The sequence below is a fragment of the Dendrobates tinctorius genome, unplaced genomic scaffold (assembly GCF_039654945.1).
Source record: "Dendrobates tinctorius isolate UK_male_01 unplaced genomic scaffold, ASM3965494v1 ptg000018l, whole genome shotgun sequence".
NCBI classification, from domain to species: domain Eukaryota; kingdom Metazoa; phylum Chordata; class Amphibia; order Anura; family Dendrobatidae; genus Dendrobates; species Dendrobates tinctorius.
This window is the reverse complement of record NW_027361686.1, coordinates 17,986,391-18,011,329: the sequence shown is the minus strand read 5'-3', so window position 1 is coordinate 18,011,329 and position 24,939 is coordinate 17,986,391.

Sequence of the window (24,939 nt, the reverse complement as noted above, 5' to 3'; positions counted from 1 at the left end):
CATGGAGGCCACCATCTTCCCCAGGACCTTCATGCAGAACCGAATGGGAATGGGAGCAGGCCTCTTGAGAGTTCTGATGCCCTTGGACAGAGTTGTAAATTTTTCCTTTGGAAGAAAAACACGGGCTAGCTTCGTGTCGAATTCCATACCCAGAAAGGTCAGACGCTGGGTGGGTATCAGAATGGACTTCTCCTTGTTGACCAGCCAACCTAGGCGGCTGAGAGTGTCCAGGGTTATCTGAAGGCTCCGGAGACAGTCCTGGCGAGACGAACCCTTGATCAAAAGATCGTCCAGATAAGGGATGATGAGGATCCCTCTGGAGCGAAGGATGGCCATGATGGTCGCCATCACCTTCGTGAAAACACGGGGCGCTGAAGCTAGGCCGAAAGGAAGAGCTGTGAACTGAAAGTGGTCTCCCTGAAACGCAAATCGAAGATACTTCTGATGTTGCACACAAATTGGAATGTGCAGATAGGCATCCCGAATGTCCACTGAGCAGAGAAATTCCCCGGGCTCCATGGAAGCAATCACCGACCGAAGAGACTCCATCCTGAAATGAAGAATCTTCACGTGGCGATTGAGCAATTTGAGGTCCAGAATAGGACGAAGAGAGCCGTCTTTCTTCGGGACTACAAAGAGATTGGAGTAGAACCCGGAAAACCGTTCGTCTGAGGGAACGGGAACAATGACTCCGGCGGAAAGAAGGGAGGAAATGGCCTGCAAAAAACTCGGAATCTGGGCCCGCTGTCGCGGAGGCCGAGACCAGAAAAACCGTCTGTTCGGGAGTGAAGCAAATTCGATCTTGTATCCGGATGCGACGAGTTCTCTGACCCAAGCGTCGTCGACAACGGACAGCCAAGCATCCGCGAAAAAGGAAAGTCTGCCTCCCACCCTGGAAGAAATTCCAGGTGGGGGTGACCCGTCACTTAGACGAAAATCTGCCGGAATTGGCTCCTGCAGATCTGGAATCTTGTCCTCTAGATCTCCAGCGAGGAGCGGGTTTGTAGGAAGGTTTCCTCTGATCCCGCTCCCTGGTGGCGGGCGGCCGATCCTGTTGAGTGGCTCTCTCCGTGGCAGAGAAGGGACGAAAGGGCCTGAATGGTCGAAAACCCCTTCTGTTGAAAGGACGTTTTGGTCGAAATTGGGGAAGCGAAGTACTTTTACCTCCAGTGGCATCGGAAATTATCTGATCCAGCTTTGCTCCAAAGAGCCTAGAGCCATGGAATGGCAGATTGGTAAGCGACTTTTTCGAAGTAGTGTCCGCATTCCATGACTTTAGCCAAAGGACTCGGCGTACAGCTACTATGTTGCTGTTAGCCCTTGCTACGCAGCCGGCCGCGTCCAAGGAGGCGGCCAAAAGGTATTTTCCCGCCTGGTTAATCTGATCTGCAAGATCTGCCAGCTCGTCTTGAGGAGCTGACGCTAAGATGCCTCTGCGAAGAATTTTTGCCCAAGCGGAAATGACCTTCGCCACCCAGGCGGATGCGAAAATAGGGCAGAGAGAGGCGCCAGATGCCTCAAAGATAGACTTAGCCAGAGATTCAATCTGCCTGTCAGTAGGATCTTTGAGCGATGCCCCGTCTGGCAGAGAGAGCACCGTTTTTGAGGCTATCCGGGAAACTGGAGGATCTACCTCGGGAGCCTTGGACCACTTTGAGAGCAGTTCTGCGTCAAAGGGGTACAGAACGTCCAAGTACTTGCGGCCTGAGAAACGTTGCTCAGGGTGCTCCCAGTGTTTGGATAAGGTAGTATCGAAATCGTTGTGATTGGGAAAGGTTCGAGACGGAGGTCTGGCTCGTTTAAGGAGAACCGAGCTTTCCTGAGGTGGAGCCTCATCCTGTTTAAGTTTTAGTGTTTGGAAGATAGCTGCAATAAGACTATCGACCATGTCCCGCGTTTTAGAAACGCTGTTCCCCTCTGAGCTAGCTTCCGAATGAGAATCATCGCCTGACTGAAGGTTGTCATCCGAGGAAGGAGAAGGAGGCCTGGGAGCGGAAGGGCCCTGCGAGCTCGAAGACGAAGTGGACAGAGCCCGCTTCCTAGAAGTCCTTCCCTGTCTGTCTCTCTGAAGGTCGTGGTCAGGTGCGGACGACTCACCCCGAGAGGCGGTCGGGGCAGAGGTGGCTGAGGATAGCTGAGGTAATCGTTCTAAGACCTGGACCAGCGACTGTGATACTTTTGTCAAGTCAGAAACAGACTGTGACATTGTAACGGCCCACTCCGGGGGGAGAGAGGAGGGAAGAGCGCCCTCCGCCCGGGACTCTGTGCGTTCCTGAGATGCTGACATATTTGAAGGACTGCAAGGGGGGGCAGAATGGGGACGACTGACCCGATGCCCACTTCTTTTTACAGCGTGCACAGGCGTAATAGGTAGCGGTGGGCCTGAAGCAGAGATCCCCTGAAGGGTTGGGCATAAGTAAACTGCACTGAATGGCCGCAGAAATTAGGGAATAACTGCCGAGGAGAGCTAATCCTTGCCTCAGAGCCGAGCCTACCGAGATTCTGCGCGAGCAGCAGAAGAAACGCCGAAGTGTCCCCCAAGCAGCGCAGGAAGGAGTGATTCAGGCATCAGGAAATCCTTGTGCTGGGAGATGGGGGCGGAGCTTAGCGGCCGCGCCGTGACTGGTTAATAGCGACGGAGAGGGCATGGCAGAAGAGGGGGGCTGGCATCCAAGAGAGAAAGAAGCCCTGTGATGGGCTAGAAAGGGCGCGCTGAAAAGAGCGCGCTCAGGAAGGGAGGAGGGAGAGCAGAGGAGTTCCCCGCGCTGAGGGGAAAGTGAAAGTGCCTCCCACCCTGACGGCGCCGCAGCCCCATGCCCGACATACCGCGCTAAGGATGCAATCTGACCAGGTCCTGCTGCTTGTGACGCTGCGGTGAGTGAGGAGATCCCCATAGACTCCATGACTAGAGCAGGGAAAGTGTAGGAACGCAAGCGGCTGGGCGCGCGGCAGGCAGAAAAGGGCGGGAGATTCAAATCTGTGGACCTGAAACCAACAAGGTCCCTTCTTCTCCCATGTCACTGAAGCTTATGCGGGGCCGGAGGGAACGTACAGGCACTTACCTGACGTCCCTGAAGAGGATGAACACAGGGGCCCATGGGGAATCGGCAGGCCGCTGGGAGGGGAAGGAGTCCTCTGGACCCGCATCCTGCAGAAGACAGCTTTCTTGGAACACCTACGATCGCCGTCTTCCTCTCAGCCCTGTCCCGAGAAAGGGGTGAGGAGGGGGATTCGGCAAGGACCAGCCACCTGTCCGCAACCCTTAACACCAGAAGTGATAGGGAAAAGTCCTGCCTGCGGTACTGAGAGTTGCGATGTGGGTGACACCACACTGCTCGCTCAGCCGCATGATATAGGAAATCAGGGTGATAACTTATACCCTGTTTCCCAATGGAAAAAACCTAAAAGACAAAAGAGGGAGAAAATTAAAAAGTTCAAACTAAACCTGAAAGGAAAATTGGATTAAAACTGCGGATCTGGGGAGATCCCGGTCCGCCTCCTACAGACACTAAGCACAAACTGAGGTGCTTGGTGCCTGTCGGTGGGTGTATACTGCCGGGGAGGAGCTAATTTTCTTGTTTTTGCATAGTGTCAGCCTCCTAGCAGCAGCAGCATACACCCATGGTATTCTGTGTCCCCCAATAAGGCGATAAAGAAAAAGGCAAATGCAATTCTAGGATGTATTAACAGAAGCATACAGTCTAGATCACGTGAAGTAATTATTTCCCTCTACTCCTCTTTGGTCAGACCTCATCTGGAATATTGTGTCCAATTTTGGGCACCACATTTTAAAAAAGACATCAACAAACTGGAGCAAGTTCAGAAAAGAGCGACCAGAATGGTGACCGGTCTGCAAACCCTGTCTTATGAGGAAAGGTTGCAGGATTTGGGAATGTTTAGTTTGCAAAAGAGAAGACTGAGAGGAGACTTAATAGCTGTCTACAAATATCTAAAGGGCTGTCACATTGTAGAAGGATCAACTTTATTCTCATTTGCACAAGGAAAGACTAGAAGCAATGGGATGAAGCTGAATGGGAGGAGACACAGATTAGATATTAGAAAAAACTTTTTGACAGTTAGAGTGATCAATGAGTGGAACAGGCTGCCACGAGAAGTGGTGAGTTCTCCTTCAATGGAAGTCTTCAAACAGAGGCTGGACAGACATCTAACTGGGATGATTTAGCGAATCCTGCTTTGAGCAGGGGGTTGGACCAGATGGCCCAGGAGGTCCCTTCCAACTCTACGATTCTATGATTCTATGATTCTAGGCACAAAATCAGTGATTAATTGTTCATTTTTGGTTAGACCACATATAACTGACAAATATCAGATGGAGACGCAAAGAACACTTCAAATATAGGGCAAAAATATAATTTGAAAGGATCCTTGAAGCATATGGACATCTTTGGATAGAGGAGGTGCATTTTTACTAAACTATACTTTTGCCTAAAAATCATCTTGTAAATTAGGATTTCATTAAACAGTTTGCCTCCAATAGTCTCTGTGTTGCATTATTGCTGTTTATTTGAGAATCTGTCACTGAACTTATTCTACTGGGAGAGTCTATGACTTATCTTTCTGATTTATGACCAGGTAGGGGACAGTCCAGCTGAACTTTCTGGTCATCAAACAGGAGCTTAGAGAAAGGGCGATCACAGTTTACATCACACCAGATGAGGAATGGCACTGCACATCATCTTGCATGCAGTTTGACCATGAACCTCTTCATGAAGCTTCTGATGCTCAAGTCTTATGCAGATGTCACCATCAGAGATGTTATGGAGGCGGTATACTACTTGATGGTTAAGCTCTTGTTGCTTGTAGGCACTTTTTACAATAAAGTCACAATTACAGTAGACCCGGCTCATGAAAACTAGCAGAAATCACATAACTCATGTAACACATCCTGACTCTGAGCAAGTTTAAAGGGAAGCTCAAAAGCTCAATAATAAAGATTTTTTTTGACATTCATGAAACAGGATCCACAGGATGTCATAAATGTCTGAATAGATGCGGGCTCTAGATTTCATTTGCCTAGCTGTTTTTGGAGACCGTATAAATATAAGGAGTTGAGCTTGCTGAAGTCTCTTTTTCATTCACTGCAACATGGGTGTGAGTCTAGAGATACATACCAGACATTTAAGCCTCCTCATATGCATATTATCATCATATGGACTAAGGATTTGATGATATGATCTTCTCACAGGCTGTGAACATATAACACCTCTCAGGTAACATTTCAGAATAGGCTGTCATTAGAGTACTAAAAAATAACACCATTTCTGGCCATTTTTTTTTTTTTACTTGTATTCTGCATTTTTTACCAGTTTTTTCCTTTTTTAGATCTCTCTGAGCGGGTGGGTGAAGGGTAGCTGCTAAAATTGTCTCCTGTAACAAAGCACAAAGGGAAATGTACTTCTGCAGTAAAATGGAAGATATTATACAGCAGTACTGATCTGTGTGGCTGTGAATCCTGCACTAGAGTGAGGCAAAACAGTTGAATTTTGATCTGCCTGGTTTCTCACTGTGCTAAATGCTTTTCACCACTCCTCCCCCTCCTCAGAGTATAATAGGAGGTGTAACTAGACGCCTCCCTGTCTTGCTTTGGTCAAGATGGACAGATGGATTTGAGCTGTTTCTTACAGAGTTGAGTAGTGCGTTCTTTAGGTATGACTGAAAATTGGCTCATAAGTGAAGAAAGAGTAAAGATATAAATCTTTGTACCGTGTTAGCCAGTAGACAGAAAAATATTAAGATTTGAGAGTCCTTAGGTCTCTTCATCAGGCATAGAATAACACAAAATCTGAAGTCACATATTTAGGCACAAAAGGATACAAGAGTAATGGAATAGAAAGACGTGACGTGAAGCAGAACTATCAGTATGGGAAGATGAGAAACAGTTGTGGCTGAAAATACTGGAACAGCTCATAGATAATAAGTGTGAAAGTTTTCTTGTCCTGTGATTAAGGTCTGGTCCATGGTCCTGATGTCCCCAAATGATCTGAGGAGCACATTCCTTAGTAGAAAGACATAAATCCATGCAACACATTCATTCCTGCACTGAGTGTGTCAAAGTTTGTCATAAGTTTGCACTCCCAGCCTCGTCTATCACTCTGAGATTTGAAGTTATATTTTAATACAAGAAATGTCATGTTCATGGTGCTGTGATCAGGGATACAAAAATATTTGGCCACAGGCAGATCCCATTTTTTTTTTCTTTTATTGTGCGGCTATTCTGTCCCCGGGGCCTGTGGCTGCAAATATGGCTCAGTGAGATACTGAATCTCTTCACCTTACTTACAATTGGCAATGGTCACAGATAGCTCAACTCAGCTGCCGGCACACATGTTATCCAGGAGAGACTTTGATTTCTTTAAGAATTCTTGTTGAATGCATACAAACAGCAGCAGGTAAAAAATACTTTCTTCAGACAGGCTGCAAACACATGAGCTTCTAATGAAGCCAAGATGGAGAATGAGACACAGGGGGAAGGAAGTGACATCATATACAGAAGAGGGAGACAGGAGGGGCAGCTTGATGGAGAGGGAGGATTTCAGCTATGCAAAACACAGGAACACATAGCAACAGTAAACAATATGAGAGACTGTAATACAGATTGTAAAATGCACAGGACAGTCTGTAAAATGTCTCATTCATGGGACATGACACTTCCCGTCTGAAATCTACAGATTTCATAATTTTTATGATGTCCTCTGGAGATGTCACTGTAGACCTGAAAAACAAAGGGAAAACAAGCATGCAAGTAAATAACAACAGTTGTAGTCCAATTGGCATGGTCCAATCTTCAGTTGGAGGCATGAAGTTCTCAACAGTGGAATAGACCGAGTCCAAACGTAAACCCATCTTCAGATTGGGGAAGCCGCAACGTGCCAACACTTCCACCAACCCAATAATCCGCTGGAGAAAGTTCAAATGTTCCAACACAGCTGGAGGAGTATATTCCGGTAGGCTCCCCGCCGTGAGCTGTGTCCATAAACAAGACTTTCATGTGATGTCCTCCTTTGGTAAAAGTAGCACAAGCTCAGTGACTGGACGTAAGAAAATACGAGTTGAACCGCCTTTCGTAACCTTGACTTCTACCTTACAGATCTTCCTGTCATCGCTTGGTGTAACCTTGGTAATAAGACCCACTGGCCAGACATTGCAATGAGTTTCTTTATCTTTCAGGAGGATGAGGTCTGTCTCTTGTAGATTAGGTTTTGCAGTCTGCCATTTGTGACGGCTTTGAAGCAAGTGCAAGTATTTGGTTTTCCAGTGGTGCCAAAAGACCTTGGACAAGTGTTGTACCTGTTTCCACTGACGTTTGTAAATGTCCTCATCCACAAACAGCTCCAACCTTCTGAGTAAGAAGTGTAGCAGGAGTAAGCATCATTGGTGCATCAGGGTCCGATGTTACTGGTACCACTATACTGTCTGTGTAGATGGTAAATGAATCAATAGCAATGTCCATTTCGTCCTTTATAGCTTCAGCTAACTCCACTGCCAGAATAGCGGCACAAAGTTCGAGTCTTGGAACAGAGTGAGCAGGTTTCGGGGTAAGTTTTGCCTTACCGAGGATGAATTCACAATGCACCTTGCTACCTTCTTCCAAAGTCTTCAGGTAGGCTGTGGCAGCTATAGCCTCTGCAGAAGCGTCGGAGAAAATGTGGACTTCTCTTCTGATGGTGGCTGAAAGGGTGCCTGGGGAATAACAAAGTGGGACTTGGAAATGCTCTAAGACCTTCAGAGACTTCTTCCATGCCTCCCACCTTTGTTGTTTCTGGGACGGTAGCAGAGTGTCCCAATCCGTACTCTCGGCGGTCAACTGTCTCAACAGTATCTTGCCTTGAATGGTGATGGGTGCAATAAACCCGAGAGGATGATAGATGCTGTTCACAACAGAAAGGACTCTTTTAGTGAAAGGTTTATCGCAAGCTGACACCTGGAAGGTGAACGTGTCCTGCTTAATATCCCAAAGCAGACCGAGGCTGCGTTGCGGGGGAGGAACGTCAGAACCTAGGACAAGATCCCTTACACCAGCAGCGTGATCCTCAGATGGAAATGCTTTCATTACCTTTTCACTGTTGGAGATGGTTTTGTGGAGTCTAAGGTTCGCTGTTGACAGCATTTCCTGAGTCCTAGAGAGCAGATAGATAGTCTCTTCACTTGTGGGAAGAGACTTAAGCCCATCGTCTACGTAGAAGTTTCTTTCCACAAATAGACGAGCATCAGACCCATACTCACTCTCACCATCCCGTGCTGTCCGTCTTAGTCCATAGATGGCTACTGCAGACGAGGGGCTGTTCCCGAAGATGTGCACCTTCATCCTGTAGTCTATAACCTTGTTGCGGACGTCGTTGTCTTTGTGCCATAGGAATCTGAGGTAGTTTCTGCTGTCTTTTCTCACGTTAAAGCAATGAAACATTTGTTGAATGTCGGCCATTACTGCGACAGATTCTTGTCTGAAGCGAATCAGTACTCATATAAGGCTGTTTAGATTAGGCCCAGTGAGGAGCAGGCTATTTAGGGAGATGCCTTCATACTGAGCACTGGAGTCAAACACCACTCTAATTTGGTCAGGTTTGCGAGGATGGTAGACACCAAAGGATGGAAGATACCAGCATTCTTCACCTTCTTTTAGCGGGGGTGTGGGTTCCGCGTGACCTCTATCGAAGATATTCTGCATGAAGTCAACAAAATGTTTCTCCATCTCAGTCTCTTTAAGGTGCGTTTTAGGGATAAAAACCTTGCCGTTGCTTGTTGCAGATTATTAGGTAGCCTTTTTCTTGGAGAGCAAAAAGGTAAAGGTGCTACCCAGCTATTTGAATCGTCTTTGGCGAATTCCTTTTCCATAATCTTTATAAATTCTTTGTCCTCCCTTGCAGGTGCTAGCTGGTTGTCTTCTCTTGCAGAGATGAACACTGTTGACCCGAGGTCATCATTACAGGACAGGAATATATTCGTGTCGTCAGAGGATTCTTTCTTCCACTTGTTGCTGATCATCTCTTTCACCCAGTAATGATGTGAGCATGGTTGAAAGTAAGTGCTGCGACCATTCGGTAGGACGTGAGTCTTAAATGAGGAACTCCTCGTGGGTCTCTTCATCTTTTCTATACAGACTTTGCTTATGATAACCCAGCCTAGGTCAAGGCGTTGAGCAAATGGAGCGTCATGTGGCCCATTGATTTGCTGACGTACCTTGTGAAGTCACAGAATGTCTCTGCCAAGCAGGATCAGGATGTTTGCGTTGTTGTCTCGAGCTGGTATCTTGCCTGCAAAAGTCTTTAGATGAGGGTGATGGAGTGCAGCCTCTGGAGTTGGAATTTCCTCTCTGTTGGACAGTATCTGGTTGCATTCGACCAGAGTGGGTAAGGGTATCTCCACATTGTTCTCAAGAGAAGACACCATGAGACCATTGGCTCTTCTCCCAGAGACCTCAGTAACACCGCTGCAGGTACCTAGGGTGTAGGGGTGAGAGTTTCCCTTTAAGTCAAACATGTCAAAGAGTTCTGACCTTGCAAGTGATCGGTTGCTCTGATGGTCCAGGATAACATACACCCTTGCGGTTTTCTCTGGTCGACCTTTGGGATACACATTCACCAGGCATATCTTTGCACATGACTTGTCCCAGAGGCCTTCTCCGCAGACTTCTGTGCATGAAGATATTACGATAGAACTCAGTTTGAACATCATCCTCCCCGCCTTGCCTTGTGGTGGGGGAAGGAGTAAGCTGTGCAATGTTAGATTGGGATGGAGGGAGCGCTTGCACATGCTCCTCGCTCTCACATGCTCCTTGCTGTCACACTCCAAACACTTAAAAGATGTTTTGCAGTCCTTAGCAAAGTGTTCAGTAGAAGCGCAGCACCTGTAACATATCCCAAGGTTCTTCAGAAGCTCCTTGCGTTCCTGGAGTGGTTTCTTTCTGAAGCCGATGCACTTCTTTAAGAGGTGAGGTTTCTTGTGAATGGGACACATACGATTAGGATTCTCAACCTTCTCACCTGTTGCTCTTATCTTGTGATACTGAAGGTGTGGGAAGAACATCAGTCTTCATGACGGACATTGGAGCTCGGTGGTTCCTGTAGTTAAGGCGTGGACTGTCGTGATTAGGGGATGAAACAGGGTCGCTGTGCTCTCCATAGGAAAAACTTGGATCGGTCTTACACTCTGCAACATTTTCAATGAACTCGCAGAAGTAGGAAAATGGAGGGAAGGAGACTTGGCTTTCCCTTTTGTATTTTGATCCAAGCATGGCCCACTTATTTTGGATATTGGGCGGCAGCTTGGAAACTATTGGGTTTACCCCATGAGCAGTGTCCAGGTAGCTTAGGTCAGACAGGTACGGGTCTGCTTTAGCCAGCTGAAGCTCTAACAGGAGGTCACTGAGCTCTAGGAACCTTGTACTGTCCTTATTAGATACCTTTGGAAAATCCTCTACTTGCTTGAACAGGGCCTTTTCTATGGCCTCAGGACTGCCATAGCTTCTTTCTAGCCTCTTCCACGCAGCGGTGAGACCCGCAATGGGATTACTGGTGTGGACGGATTTAAGTCTCTTGACCTGATCCGTGGATTGTGGCCCAAGCCACCTGATTAGCAGGTCTAGCTCTTCAGCAGCGGTGATGCCGAGGTCACTGATTGTGGTTTTAAAGGTGCACTTCCAACACCTGTAGTTCTCAGGTTTATCGTCAAACTTTGTAAGACCGGTCGTAGTTAGATCACGCCAAATCATGTACCTTGCAAGGCCAGTCATATCAGCATTCTCCGATTTTGGAAGGACCGTCGCTGGCTGGATAGCATTGTTCCTACAGTCTGTGCTTTGACCTGGGAATGCAGGTACAGTGGGGAAAAAAAGTATTTAGTCAGTCAGCAATAGTGCAAGTTCCACCACTTAAAAAGATGAGAGGCGTCTGTAATTTACATCATAGGTAGACCTCAACTATGGGAGACAAACTGAGAAAAAAAAATCCAGAAAATCACATTGTCTGTTTTTTTTCCATTTTATTTGCATATTATGGTGGAAAATAAGTATTTGGTCAGAAACAAGCAATCAAGATTTCTGGCTCTCACAGACCTGTAACTTCTTCTTTAAGAGTCTCCTCTTTCCTCCACTCATTACCTGTAGTAATGGCACCTGTTTAAACTTGTTATCAGTATAAAAAGACACCTGTGCACACCCTCAAACAGTCTGACTCCAAACTCCACTATGGTGAAGACCAAAGAGCTGTCAAAGGACACCAGAAACAAAATTGTAGCCCTGCACCAGGCTGGGAAGACTGAATCTGCAATAGCCAACCAGCTTGGAGTGAAGAAATCAACTGTGGGAGCAATAATTAGAAAATGGAAGACATACAAGACCACTGATAATCTCCCTCGATCTGGTGCTCCATGCAAAATCCCACCCCGTGGGGTCAGAATGATCACAAGAACGGTGAGCAAAAATCCCAGAACCACGCGGGGGGACCTAGTGAATGAACTGCAGAGAGCTGGGACCAATGTAACAAGGCCTACCATAAGTAACACACTACGCCACCATGGACTCAGATCCTGCAGTGCCAGACGTGTCCCACTGCTTAAGCCTGTACATGTCCGGGCCCGTCTGAAGTTTGCTAGAGAGCATTTGGATGATGCAGAGGAGTTTTGGGAGAATGTCCTATGGTCTGATGAAACCAAACTGGAACTGTTTTGTAGAAACACAACTTGTCGTGTTTGGAGGAAAAAGAATACTGAGTTGCATCCATCAAACACCATACCTACTGTAAAGCATGGTGGTGGAAACATCATGCTTTGGGGCTGTTTCTCTGCAAAGGGGCCAGGACGACTGATCCGGGTACATGAAAGAATGAATGGGGCCATGTATCGTGAGATTTTGAGTGCAAACCTCCTTCCATCAGCAAGGGCATTGAATATGAAACGTGGCTGGGTCTTTCAACATGACAATGATCCAAAGCACACCGCCAGGGCAATGAAGGAGTGGCTTCGTAAGAAGCATTTCAAGGTCCTGGAGTGGCCTAGCCAGTCTCCAGATCTCAACCCTAGAGAAAACCTATGGAGGGAGTTGAAAGTCCGTGTTGCCAAGCGAAAAGCCAAAAACATCACTGCTCTAGAGGAGATCTGCATGGAGGAATGGGCCAACATACCAACAACAGTGTGTGGCAACCTTGTGAAGACTTACAGAAAACGTTTGACCTCTGTCATTGCCAACAAAGGATATATCACAAAGTATTGAGATGAAATTTTGTTTCTGACCAAATACTTATTTTCCACCATAATATGCAAATAAAATGAAAAAAAAACAGACAATGTGATTTTCTGGATTTTTTTTTCTCAGTTTGTCTCCCATAGTTGAGGTCTACCTATGATGTAAATTACAGACGCCTCTCATCTTTTTAAGTGGTGGAACTTGCACTATTGCTGACTGACTAAATACTTTTTTTCCCCACTGTATCTGTAGCTTGGTCATCAATAAAAGAAGAGGGGAACAAACACATTTTTTGCCCAAGGGTTCCAAGCTGTCAGTGTCCGCTCCTGAGCAGAATAATGTAGAGACAGAGACCTTGATTCCAGTGATCTATCACTAACTCGACTGCTTGTTGTAGTTTCAATAAAATCTGTGTTTTATCAGTAGGAGATTGTAATTAGAGGACTAGTTGTCTTATGCCTCCTAGTCCTCCTGCTCAGTGTAACCAAACCCTCACCACTGATTACCAACTTTCTGCCAATCAGTGATAGGAATAGGCTACATAGAGCTCAGCTTTTGAGAGCTGCTAGATCTGCAGCAGAGAAAACAGGTATTTTATCAAAACTGCATAAAGTAGCCCAGTAAGTGACATCACTGGAATCAGGGTCTCTATCCTCACATGAAATTGCTCTCAGTTTACATAGCAAAACCTGGAGACAGATTCTCTGGTGGTGATTGACAGCCAGGATCCCTCTGTTGCAGGTAAAGATACAAAAAAAGGTATTAATGGTGTATATCAGACAATTTACAATTTTTTTCATTCACTCTGTTCTCTCTCTCTTTCTTGTTAATGCCGCTATCATATAATGACTCCTTAGAATATATGTAATTTTTTTAATTCATGACATATAACGTACAAAAATGGCAGATTTGTGCTTTTTTCCATCTCAACCAAAAAAGAAATGTAGAAAATTTTGGAAACAAAAGATATGCACCCCAAAATGGTATCAATAAAAACAACAACTGATTCCATGAAAAAATAGTCTTGATAAAGCTAAGTTTTTTAAAAAATAAAATATTTATGGCAAGTTGGACTGTGGCATTGGCAACATGAGTTTTTTTCATAAAACAATTTTCGTGAGTGCAAAAATACAAAACTTTAAATAAAACTATACTACTATACACTACACTGGAGTATCTGTTCGTTTCTCATATTTCCATGTGTACAACGTGTTTGTATGACAGACAGAATTACTTTGTGTCTCACTCTACCATTATCACATCCAGGGCAGGAGAACCAAGGCAAGGGATCATCTTAAATTAACAGTCCCTATACACATGCACCACACACACATAGATGATTTATTATTATAATTCACACAGAATTTCACAAAAAAAGCGTAATACTTTCTTTGTCAACTGTGTTCCTCCTACTCAGCAATAGGTGGATGAAAAATCTGTAGAGCTTCTTTATTCCCTTTATTTTGACACCTGTGAAGCAGGGTAAGAGTTTCTGCTAAAAATACTTCTGCCTGGGTATTCAATCCACATAGTAGTAACACTACGCACTCCAAGCATCTTAATAAATCATTTCTAAAATAGCATATAACTAAATTGCACATATCTGTACAGATTTCACTGGAAAATTTGCAAAAAAAAAATAAAAATATTTCATCAATGTCTGAATAGCCAGAGTCTCTTAACTTTAAAGGGAACCTGTCATGCTGAACAGGTAGTCCGATATGGCGGCAGCATGTTACAGAGAAGGAGAAGACGAGCAAAATGATACAGGTGCTTCTCACAAAATTAGAATATCATCAAAAAGTTCATTTATTTCAGTTCTTCAATACAAAAAAAGTGAAACTCACATTATATAGTCATTACAAAGAGTGATGTATTTCAAGAGTTTATTTATGTTAATGTTAATGATTACGGCTTACAGACAATGAAAACAAAAAGTAATTATCTCAGTAAATTAGAATAATTAACCAAAAAACACCTGCACAGGCTCCTAAGCATATAAAAAGGTTCCTTAAGGCAGTGGTCCCCAACCTTTTTTGCACCAGGCACTGGTTTCAAGCAAGACCATTCTTCCATGGCCCGGCAGGGCGGGGATGGAGGTGTGGCAGGGGCGGGGCTTTGGTCATAAGGGGGCGGGGCTATGGACGCGGTTGTAGTGTAGCAGTGCATACTTATAATTAAATAACATTTATAATGTGACTCAACTCACCATAGGTTTTGAATAAGTGCGCCATCACCCCCTTCTCCCCATCATTGCCTTCACCCCATCACTCCCTTCTCCCCATCATTGCCTTCACCCCATCACTGCCATCTCTCCATCATTGCCTTCACCCCATCACTCCCCTCTCCCCATCACTGCCTTCTCTCCATCATTGCCATCACCCCATCACTCCCCTCTCCCCATCACTGCCTTCTCTCCATCATTGCCTTCACCCCATCACTCCCCTCTCCCCATCACTGCCTTCACCCCATCACCCCCTTCTCCCCATCATTGCCTTCACCCCATCACTCCCCTCTCTCCATCATTGCCTTCACCCCATCACTCCCCTCTCACCATCATTGCCTTCACCCCATCACTCCCCTCTCCCCATCATTGCCTTCACCCCATCACTCCCTTCTCCCCATCACTGCCTTCACCCCATCACTCCCTTCTCCCCATCACTGCCTTCACCCCATCACTGCCATCTCTCCATCATTGCCTTCACCCCATCACTGCTGTCTCCCCATCATTGCCTTCACCCCATCACTCCCCTCTCCCCATCATTGGCTTCACCCCATCACTGCCATCTCTCCATCATTGCCTTCACCCCATCACTCCCTTCTCCCCATCATTGCCTTCACCCCATCACTCCCCTCTCCCCATCATTGGCTTCACCCCATCACTGCCATCTCTCCATCACTCCCCTCATGGCCTTCTCCTCATGTCCCCATCTCCTCCAGGGCCAGGCTACACAAACACACACACAGACACACACACACACACATCACATGCCCGCTGCCCGCGCTTCTTCGCTCTGACACAGCAGCGGCGCGCTCCTCTCTGTGTCAGAGACAGGAAGAGCGGGCGGCGGGCAGGAAGCTGGACGGGTCCTTGCAGCTCCGCTCCTGCTATTCCCTCTTGCAGGCAGCGGAGCTGCTTGGATCGCTCCCTGGCCGCCGCTAAGAACTGCTGCGCGCCGCCCCAGCCCCCGCTACGCCACTGACCGCCCCTGGCTCCCCTTGTGTCCGCGGACCGGCAAGGGCACTGCAGCGGCCCGGTGCTGGGCCGCGGACCGGCGGTTGGGGACCCCTGCCTTAAGGTACTGTCACTCTTAGCGATGCACCAGCGATCCGACGCGGTCAGGATCGCTGGTGCATCGCTAAGTGGTCACTAGTGAGCTGCCACATAGGCAGATCTCACCAGCGACATCGCAGGGGTCAGGGGTCGCTACTTACCTATCAGACGAGGCGATCCTGACTTCCTCCCGCCCGCGTCCAGGCGTCGCTCGTCGGCGCCACAGGAAGCCCAGCAGCTAGCTGACGACGAGAAACGGAGGCCGTTCTCACACGATCAGCGATAGTCAGCGGCGGAGCAGGTAGGAGGTAAGTATCAGACATAGCGATATCGCTAGCAATATCACTGCTACGTCACAAAAAACAGTGACGTTATAGCGATATTGCTAGCGATATCGCTTAGTGGGACAGGCCCTTTAGTCTGTTTCAGTAGGCTCCATAATCTTAGGGAAGACTGCTGACTTGACAGATGTCCATAAGGCTGTCATTGACACACGCCACAAGGAGGGTAAGCCACAAAAGGTCATTGATAAAGAAGCTGGCTGTTCACAGAGTGCTGTATCCAAGCATATTAATGGAAAGTTGAGTGGAAGGAAAAAGTGTGGTAGAAAAAGGTGCACAAGGAACCGGGATAACCGCAGCCTTGAAAGGATTGTTAAGAAAAGGCCATTCAAAAATTTGGTGGAGATTCACAAGGAGTGGACTGCTGCTGGAGTCATTGCTTCTAGAGCCACCACACACAGACATATCCAGGACATGGGCGGCTACAAGTGTAGAATTCCCTGTGTCAAGCCAGTCATGACCAATAGGCAATACCAGAAGAGTCTTACCCGGGCAAAGGAGAAAAAGAACTGGACTGTTGCTCAGTAGTCTAAGGTGTTGTTTTCAGATGAAAGTAATCGTTTCATTACAGCGCTGGTTTCAGGAGCCATGTCATCTGTTGGTGTATGTCCACTGTGTTTTATCAAGACCAATGTCAGCGCAGCCGTCTACCAGGAGATTTTAGAGCCCTTCATGCTTCCCTCTGCCAACAAGCTTTGTGGAAATGGAAATTTCATTCTCTTGCAGGACTTGGCACCTGTCCACACTGCCAAAAGTACCAATACCTCACTGTGCTTGATGGGCCAGCAAACTCACCTGACCTTAATCCCATAGAGAATCTATCTACTGAAATGAATTAACTTGTTAATGATATTCTAATTTAGTGAGAAGCACCTGTAGCTAGGGTGGATATTCTCTATTTACTATAGGGAGGGGGTGGTTAGTAGAAACAAAGTATTTAAAATGCTAGGTGCTCACCGCTAAATTCGCCCAGGGTCCAGTCACAGACCTGCAATTTCAATATTAAAATGTAGGCCATCCTGGGAACCTGGGCTCAGGACTAGGTATTTAAAAGATGAGTTACACTATAGGGAAGTGTTCTCATGTGGGTGCTGGTTGTGATCCATAGTTCATTTCTCCTTCCCTCAAAGAAACTGAAGAATAACTTTAGACTGAAGCGTTTAGGTATTTCTGTTAGTTCTCCATTTTTATTTTATAACATTTTTGCAAATTTGTGTTGCTTTATTTTGATCTTTTTCTACCTTTTCTTGTAATCACTATTTTTATATTAAAGCTTAAAATTTTAATAAGTTTGTCCTTGTATATTCTAAAGAATCCATGGCCTTTTAGAGGGGACTCGTGTCGTGTATGATGAGTGGTGACAGTGTGAAAGTCGTGGAAATGGTGTCCCACTCTCTAACACCCCAAGTGGTTAAATGTATTTTATAGTTATGTATGTTATCTGAAAGCAAGCCCCCACACCCCCCCGGGATGCAGTATAGCCTAGACAGGGTTAACTATAATGGCCAGCCAAGATTGGGGAGGCGGAACTGGGAGTTAGTGTCAAGTTCAGGAAGTGTCAGTTCAGTTAGAGGGAGTGTGGTGAAGTGTTAGCAGTGGTCAGATGCAGTGGACTGCTAGGGCCAACAAGAGCCTGTTCTTCAGGGCAGTGGATTTCCATAGAATCCTTGCAGACGAGGCCATAATCATCAACATTAACAGAAATAAACACTTGAAATAGATCACGCTGTTTGTAATGACCATAATATAGGAGTTTCACTTTTTGCATTGAAAAACTGAAATAAATTAACTTTTTGATGATATTCTAATTTTGTGAGATGCACCTGTATACAGGACTGTGGAGTCGGTAAGCCAAACCTCGGACTCCAACTCCTCAATTTCCATGACACAGACTCCGACTCCCTCATACATGTGTTGGGAGGTTGAGCTGATGGACAGGTCTGTCTGTAGCAAGAGACAGAAAGATAGTGAAAAGGGTGTCATGTGGCAGTTTGACCATTAGAGGGCAGTGGGGAGTATAGGAGGGGGTGATTGTGTAACTGCCCTGGGTCAAGGTAACTGCCATTGATCAAAGGTAACTGTCAGGTGATAGTGGGTGGGGCTACTGGGACTGGGAGTATAAGAGGTCAGGGAAGGTTCTGGAAAGTCCAGTCAGCCAAGGGAGCTCACTACAGAGGAGGACCTGCTGTAGGGAGGAAGGTGGAAAAAAAGCCTTCAGAGAGTAACTGACAGTGGAGACGGTCAAGGGAGGTGACCCAAAAGGACAGTAGTCATGGACAGAGATGGTCTGTGAGTACCCAGTGTTCGGTGTACTTTGAAGGGTGAAACGCCGTGGTGGATGTGCCTAGGGCAGCCACGGTGGGAAGAGCCACGAAAGACACCACGATGATGACAAACTAAGAAGTGAAGGTACTCGGGTCTGCGAGCAAGAGAACAGTGAAAAATTCCTGTCACGAATTCTGCTGGTCGTCAGAAAGGCAGCCAATAAAAGCGGAACCTGTTGAATATAACTCTTGCCTCTGTCTCGTGTCTGTCGGCGCCAAGAAGTGGGTCACCCCCCATTCCTGTTGGAGCAGCACCTCCCCTCGCCTATCTAACATTTGGTGTAGTCGGCAGGATCAATTGCCACCAATACAACATCTTCAGTGGCAAGCCTGCTCCCAAGTACCACAGGCCCCCAAGCTGTACGGGGTGAAGAGTTTTTATTTTATTTTTTTTCTCTTTCTTTCTTTTCTTCTGTGGATTACAATTTGGGACTGTCCTCCGGATTGCTGGCTGCCAATAAGTAAAACCGGAGCAGAAAAGTGTACTGTTACAATGGCTGTGGCATTTCAGCGTCAGGAAAAGACACAGGAGCTTGCGGCCGTAATGGACTGTGTCGCATCCGCCCCTGGGGGGAGCGGCTTACATCAGGAGACAGCCGCCCTCCCATGCTGGACCTTGGAAAATGAGTGGAGAGGCTGACCAACGCACCACCCTCGGGCAGGAGTGGCCCTGGTGAAGAGACTGAGTGTAGCTGCTTGGCGCCATTTAGTCTCGGGAACTCGGGCGATATGCGACGCTGCAGTTGCCATGGCCTCGGACGCCTGGAGTGAAAATGGCGTCAGGAAGTTGAAACCCGCTGGGAGACCTGCCCCTGGGAGCCGTTCTCGGTGCCCCGTACCCCGATGCAACCGCCGGTGGAAGAAGCTGGAAAAGTATCTCCCGCGGAGCTATCGGGCCTGGAAACCGACCCTGCCGGACGCCAGAGTAAAGACCCTTGATGATTGGAGGAGCTGTGGGAAAGCCTGCTAGGAGCCACGATGCCGGGGAAGGTGAGCGTTCCCCCGGCCCAGCTGGCAGCACTACAGACAGATCCCGTCCCCACGTCCAGTGCACCAGACAGGTCCCCGGGCCCTGACGCCAGCCATCGGCCCCCTTGACTGACCTCCCACTCTCCAGCAACTACGGCCCTGGATAACATTACGCCTTTTGACCAACATCCTGAGTCACCCCGCCCGGCGAAGCCGGTGCAGAGCCAATCTGCGGCTGCCCCTGCCGTGATCTGTCTTCCGGCAGCAGCCTGTTTACCGGATCCTGCTTCAGGCCCGCCGCCGGTCGCCACGGCCTACCTACCGACACCCACGGCCGCTGGTGTATCATCTGTGGCCATGGCTGCGGCCTACTCATTGGAGCCCACGGCCTCCTTGATTCCAGCTGCGGCTGACTGCACAGCCTACCCGAAGACAACTGTGGCTGTTTCTGCCCCGTCTGCTGATCCGGTTGCGGCCTGCTCCCCAATGTCTGCGGCCGCCTCTGCTCCACTCTCGGCTGCGGCCCGCCCACCGGACTCTGCGGCCTATACCAGACCCTCCGCCTGGGTTGCGGAGATTATTGAAAAGAAGAAGGCCAGGGAACGGGAGGTGTGGGCATTACTACATGAGAAGGGGAAGGCCGCCATGTCTGTTCCACGGCCGTAGAGTAGTCCGGATGGACTTAACCCAACCTGAAAGAATTGTCATGGTGGCGTGCGCGCTGGCGAGTAACTCGTGAGTTACTCGGAGCATGATTGCTCCCGGTTTGGTTCAGCCCCTGCGTATCGCGGACCTGGCTCAACAACCGGTCCGACAAAAGGAGGTGGGGAAGTTTCAGAACGGAAAAGAAGGAGATAAGATTGTCGGGGATGACAATGGATAAAGGAAGGGAGAATGTGGGGAGGTTGAGCTGATGGACAGGTCTGTCTGTAGTAAGAGACAGAGATAGTGAAAAGGGTGTCATGTGGCAGTTTGACCATTAGAGGGCAGTGGGGAGTATAGGACGGGGGGGATAGTGTAACTGCCCTGGGTCAAGGTAACTGCCATTGGTCAAAGGTAATTGTCAGGTGATAGTGGGCGGGGCTACTGGGACTGGGAGTATAAGAGGTCAGGGAAGGTTCTGGAAAGTCCAGTCAGCCAAGGGAGCTCACTAGAGAGGAGGACCTGCTGTAGGGAGGAAGATGGGAAAAAAAGCCTTCAGAGAGTAGCTGACAGTGGAGACGGTCACGGGGGGTGACCCAAAAGGACAGTAGTCGCAGACAGAGATGGTCTGTGAGTACCAAGTGTTCAGTGTACTTTGAAGGGTGAAACGCCGTGGTGGATGTGCCTAGGGCAGCCACGGTGGGAAGAGCCACGAAAGACACCACGACGGTGACAAACTAAGAAGTGAAGGTACTCGGGCCTGCGAGCAAGAGAACAGTGAAAAATTCCTGTCAAGAATTGTGCTGGTCGTCAGAAAGACGGCCAATATTGCGGAACCTGTTGAATATAACTCTTGTCTCTGTCTCGTGTCTGTCGGCACCAAGAAGTGGGTCACCCCCCATTCCTGTTGGAGCAGCACCTCCCCTCGTCTATCTTACACATGGCTCATGTTTAAGTTTACGTGATAAATTTACTTTGATAAAATGGTAACATCAGGCTTTTAATCGTTATTATGATACAATAATAAAGCCATTTAGATAAATCATAAAATATATTTATTGGAATACAACTTTAGAACAAAAAACTGTTGCATATTTACAATTTATTATACCCTATGCAGTAAGTGGAAAAAAAACAGTTATGCAGTCTATGAATTTGTTCTGAGAAATAGTATCGCCTCCATCAGATCCTCCTTCATAGATGACCTCAAATCTTACCCTATTATTTTAAGGCTAGAGAACAACCTCTCTACACTCACTTGGGTTGGTGGCAAAGCAGTAGCCACATGGGTTCATCTCTTAACAATGTCAGGGTGTAAAGGAATTGCCTCATGCACAGTCAGTTTTGATGAACGGTTGAACTCTTCTACTTCTTTGAGAGCAAGTGAAAAATGTTGCTGAAATATGGTCAATCTGTTTTCTATGGGAGTAGAGTCTTTTTCCCTGCTCCTTCTCATCCAAATACTTTTCAAAATCAAACTCCTCATCTGATGAGGATGAAGAAACTGCAGAAGCAGCACTGGCAGGAGCAGAGTCCTCTTGTCCTTGGCCATCCTGTAGCCCACTCATCCTAACAGCTACCTCCATCAGAGCTTCTTTTCCTTTAGTAAGATGTTAATCATCCAGCAATGTATGATGATTTGGGTCCACATAAACAGTTGCCAGAAAAATTTTATTTTCTAATAGCAGAGGCAAGCCCGGACGCCTGCCCCAAAGGGGCTACAGGGAGGGCGCACATGACTAAGGAGGAATGCTAGGCCTGAGGGTTAGTGAAGGGTAAGGTGTAGTGCTTTTGTGTTTGTGGGGAAGGTGTGGGTTGGAGCTATGGGGCTTATGGTGCAATGTGAGTTGGCAGGGAGTGGTCAGTAGTGCTTTGTGTTTGTGGGGAAGGTGTGGGTTGGAGCTATGGGGCTTATTGTGCAATGTGAGTTGGCAGGGAATGGTCAGTTGTGGGATGGATATATAGGGCAGAACTGTGGGGGGATAGTCATTCCTTACCTTGCAGACGTCCGGAATCCTCCCGCCCTCCCGCCCTAATTTTAGGATCTTCTGGAGATCGACATGGTGAAGAGAAGAAGAGGTTTGACGTTGTCGCAGCAGTCGGCGGAAAGGAGGGGGGTATTTGAAGTCGGTGGATTGCACAAAGAGCGGGGGGGGTGAACCCAGTGCAGGAGCGGGTTACCCCTGGTGGTGCAATGGTATACTTGGTTAAGGTGGGTCCCGGCTGTGCTGGGTCACAGCGGGACATGTTAACGTGGGACCCTGCTGTGTTGGGTCACAGCGGGGCATGTTAACGTGGGTCCCTGCTGGGCTGGGTCCCAGCAGGACATTGGTTGGGCAACACTCGGCTGGGTGTCCTCGAGCCGGTGTGGTGCGGCTGAGGGCACGTGGTGGAGCTGGTGTTGCAATCATGTACAATGGACTCTTCATTTACCCCCCTCCTTTTGCTGGTGGTTATGTTTATGGAATATTTCTACATTTATGGATACAATGTTATTGCTTGTTTGGTGTTAATAAACGGGGCTGCTGTGGCCTTTTACATCCAATGTCACGCAGTCGTGTCTTATTTAAGTTAAGAAGGGGTAAGTGTGGGTTTTGGGAGGGGTCATTACAGTGAAGCCGTCAGTCAGACTTTCCTAAGTCATGTCTCTCTCAAGTTTCATTGAAGCAGCAATGCCATCTGCGATTAAACCTCCTCTTTGGGACAAGCAAAGCAAGTTCTTCCACTGCTTTATAAAAATGCCAGGAGTTAAATCCTTAGCTTGTAACTTTTTAGTCACTGTAAATGGGTGATGAAGCAATTCCTTCAATTCAGCCACATGTGACCATTGACCTTCATGTAGTGCTACCTGGGGGTTGGCCATATCTACAAGGGTTTCAGCTCAAGCAATCATTAAATAGGTGCTGCCCCAACAAGTGGCTTGAACCACAATTGCCCCTTTTCCAGCACGTCTCTTCAATCAATTTTCATGACCCAGCATGTCCCTCTTGCAGACTTTCTTTTATTGTCAGCTGCAACGTGTGCACAACACAGCGCATGTGATGAATAGGAAAGAGGTGTGAAGCAGCTTCAACAAGATCATCTAATTGTAAAGAATCATTTTGCTACTCTTATGTAGTAATATCTGTTTGTTCCTCCATTATGGGAACAGGACTGTGACCTTCCACTGAATGTGAAATGTTCTTCTAGCTGCTGTTCACCTTCATTATTCTCATTCATCAGTTTAATTATACTTATCATGTATGAAGCATAATCAGTTACAACAGAAAGAACCTGTTCTTTTTTGAGTTCATAATCTTGCAGAACTTTTTCCACTAAGGTCTGGAGAAACTGACTGCCGTGTTGAGCTTTAGTATCTTTTACTGCCAGCGTGTTGGTAACAATTTTTTTGTTGTCACAAACATATTGAATGTTGACATCAAAATAGTTCACTCTGTATCATGTGCAGGCATCTATTTTAAGAAACACAAAGCATCTCTTGAGAGTCTTTTTAAGATCTTCCTTTTGGTTAAGGGCTTCTTCAATCACTAATTTTCTAATACTTTCTCTTTCCAGAGAAACTCCATGCTTGCGGGCCATTTCTCCATTAAGAGCTGTAAAAGTTGGTTGTGCAAATAATGATAATGGTACACCGTCCTAAACAACAAGCTCGATGAGCTGTCTTTAAACACATCTGTCATTGTTACAGTAAGGCCGGTTTCACATTTGCGTTTAGGGCCGCAGCGTCGGCCTGCGCACGGCTGCCGCTAAGCCCCGCCCCCTGCCATGTCTCCTCCGGTAGCTCTGCCTCCGGGCGCATGACGCTGCATGTGTCCCCTATTTTTATCACTGAGGATGCAGGCCTTGCGCAGTGTGTTTTTGGCGGCGCCTGCATCCTTTTGACGGTGCGCCGACCAGCGCCAAATGCAACCTGTTGCAATTTGATTGCGCTCGGCGCACCATCAAAAGGACGCAGGCGCCGCCAAACGCATACTGCGCACGGCCTGCGTCCTCATTGATAAAGATAGGGGACGCATGACGCATGCAGCGTAATGCGCCCGGAGGCGGAGATACCGGAGGAGGCGCGGCAGGGGGCGGGGCTTAGCGGCGGCCGTGCGCAGGCTGACGCTGCGGCCTTAAACGCAAATGTGAAACCGGCCTTACTTTGTCACTTATAAAATATCTTGTAACTGACGTTTGAGACGCTCTTTCCTCCTCCTTTGCCTGGCGGGAAGTGCTGGGCTCTGATTTCTTGGTGCTGCTGTGATCTTTTTCAATCACAGCTTTGTAAACTCCTGGGTGGTAGCGTTGTAAATGCCTTTTTAGATTGGAAGCTCTTGAAGGAGCATTTTATAACTGCCTGAGTATGCACTGATTAAGGCATCACAGCATTTGTTTTCATCTGGATCACTTATACACATTTTTTTTTATCTTGAGTCTCTGTGAAATGCTCAAATACAGCTGACTTACAAATAACAGAAAACTGACGGCACATCAAGAACTAGTCTGCACAAGTGCATTCCAAAAAACCATTATGCTATTCACACTTCATGTATTTCACATTGATATGCCTTAATGCAGTTGACTGCAACCATTTCCTCATTTTGATATTTGAGCTGGGTCATCCTCAGCCCCTTATAGCAGGCGCTGGATCAATGCCCTGCAACCAATCTGCTCCCCTGCTGGTGCCAGCTGCGCTTCTCAACTGCTGCAGCATCAGGTCCACAAATTCCAACTTTATGGGAGGGAAGAAAATATGAGAGAAGGGGCACAGGGAGATTGCTTCCTTGATGGCTGTCTAAAATGGCTCCCCTCTCTTGACAGTCCCCAGCCTTCTTCCTCACCCAAAAGGTCCTCCCCTTGAACATGCCACTCCCCCTCTTCTGACCACTTAACCCCTTTGCGGCCTTGATTCCTCTTACTCAGCTTCCTGCACTACCCCTATCATGTCGCCCCCTCCCTTTTACACCTGGAGGGCCAGTATGACCTTTCTTGTCTGCTGGCAATGATGGCTATTGTTTCCCAAATCTGACAAGGAGCCAGCAGAACCAGGTGAACAACTGGCTATGTCGATGGTGCCGTCAGCAACGATTTGGATTTCTGGATCACGGAGTGAACTACTTATACGATGGACTACTTGCTAGAGATGGGGTGCACCTTACGAAGACTGGAAAGCAGGTATTTGGAAGTCGCCTTGCTACACTTGTAAGG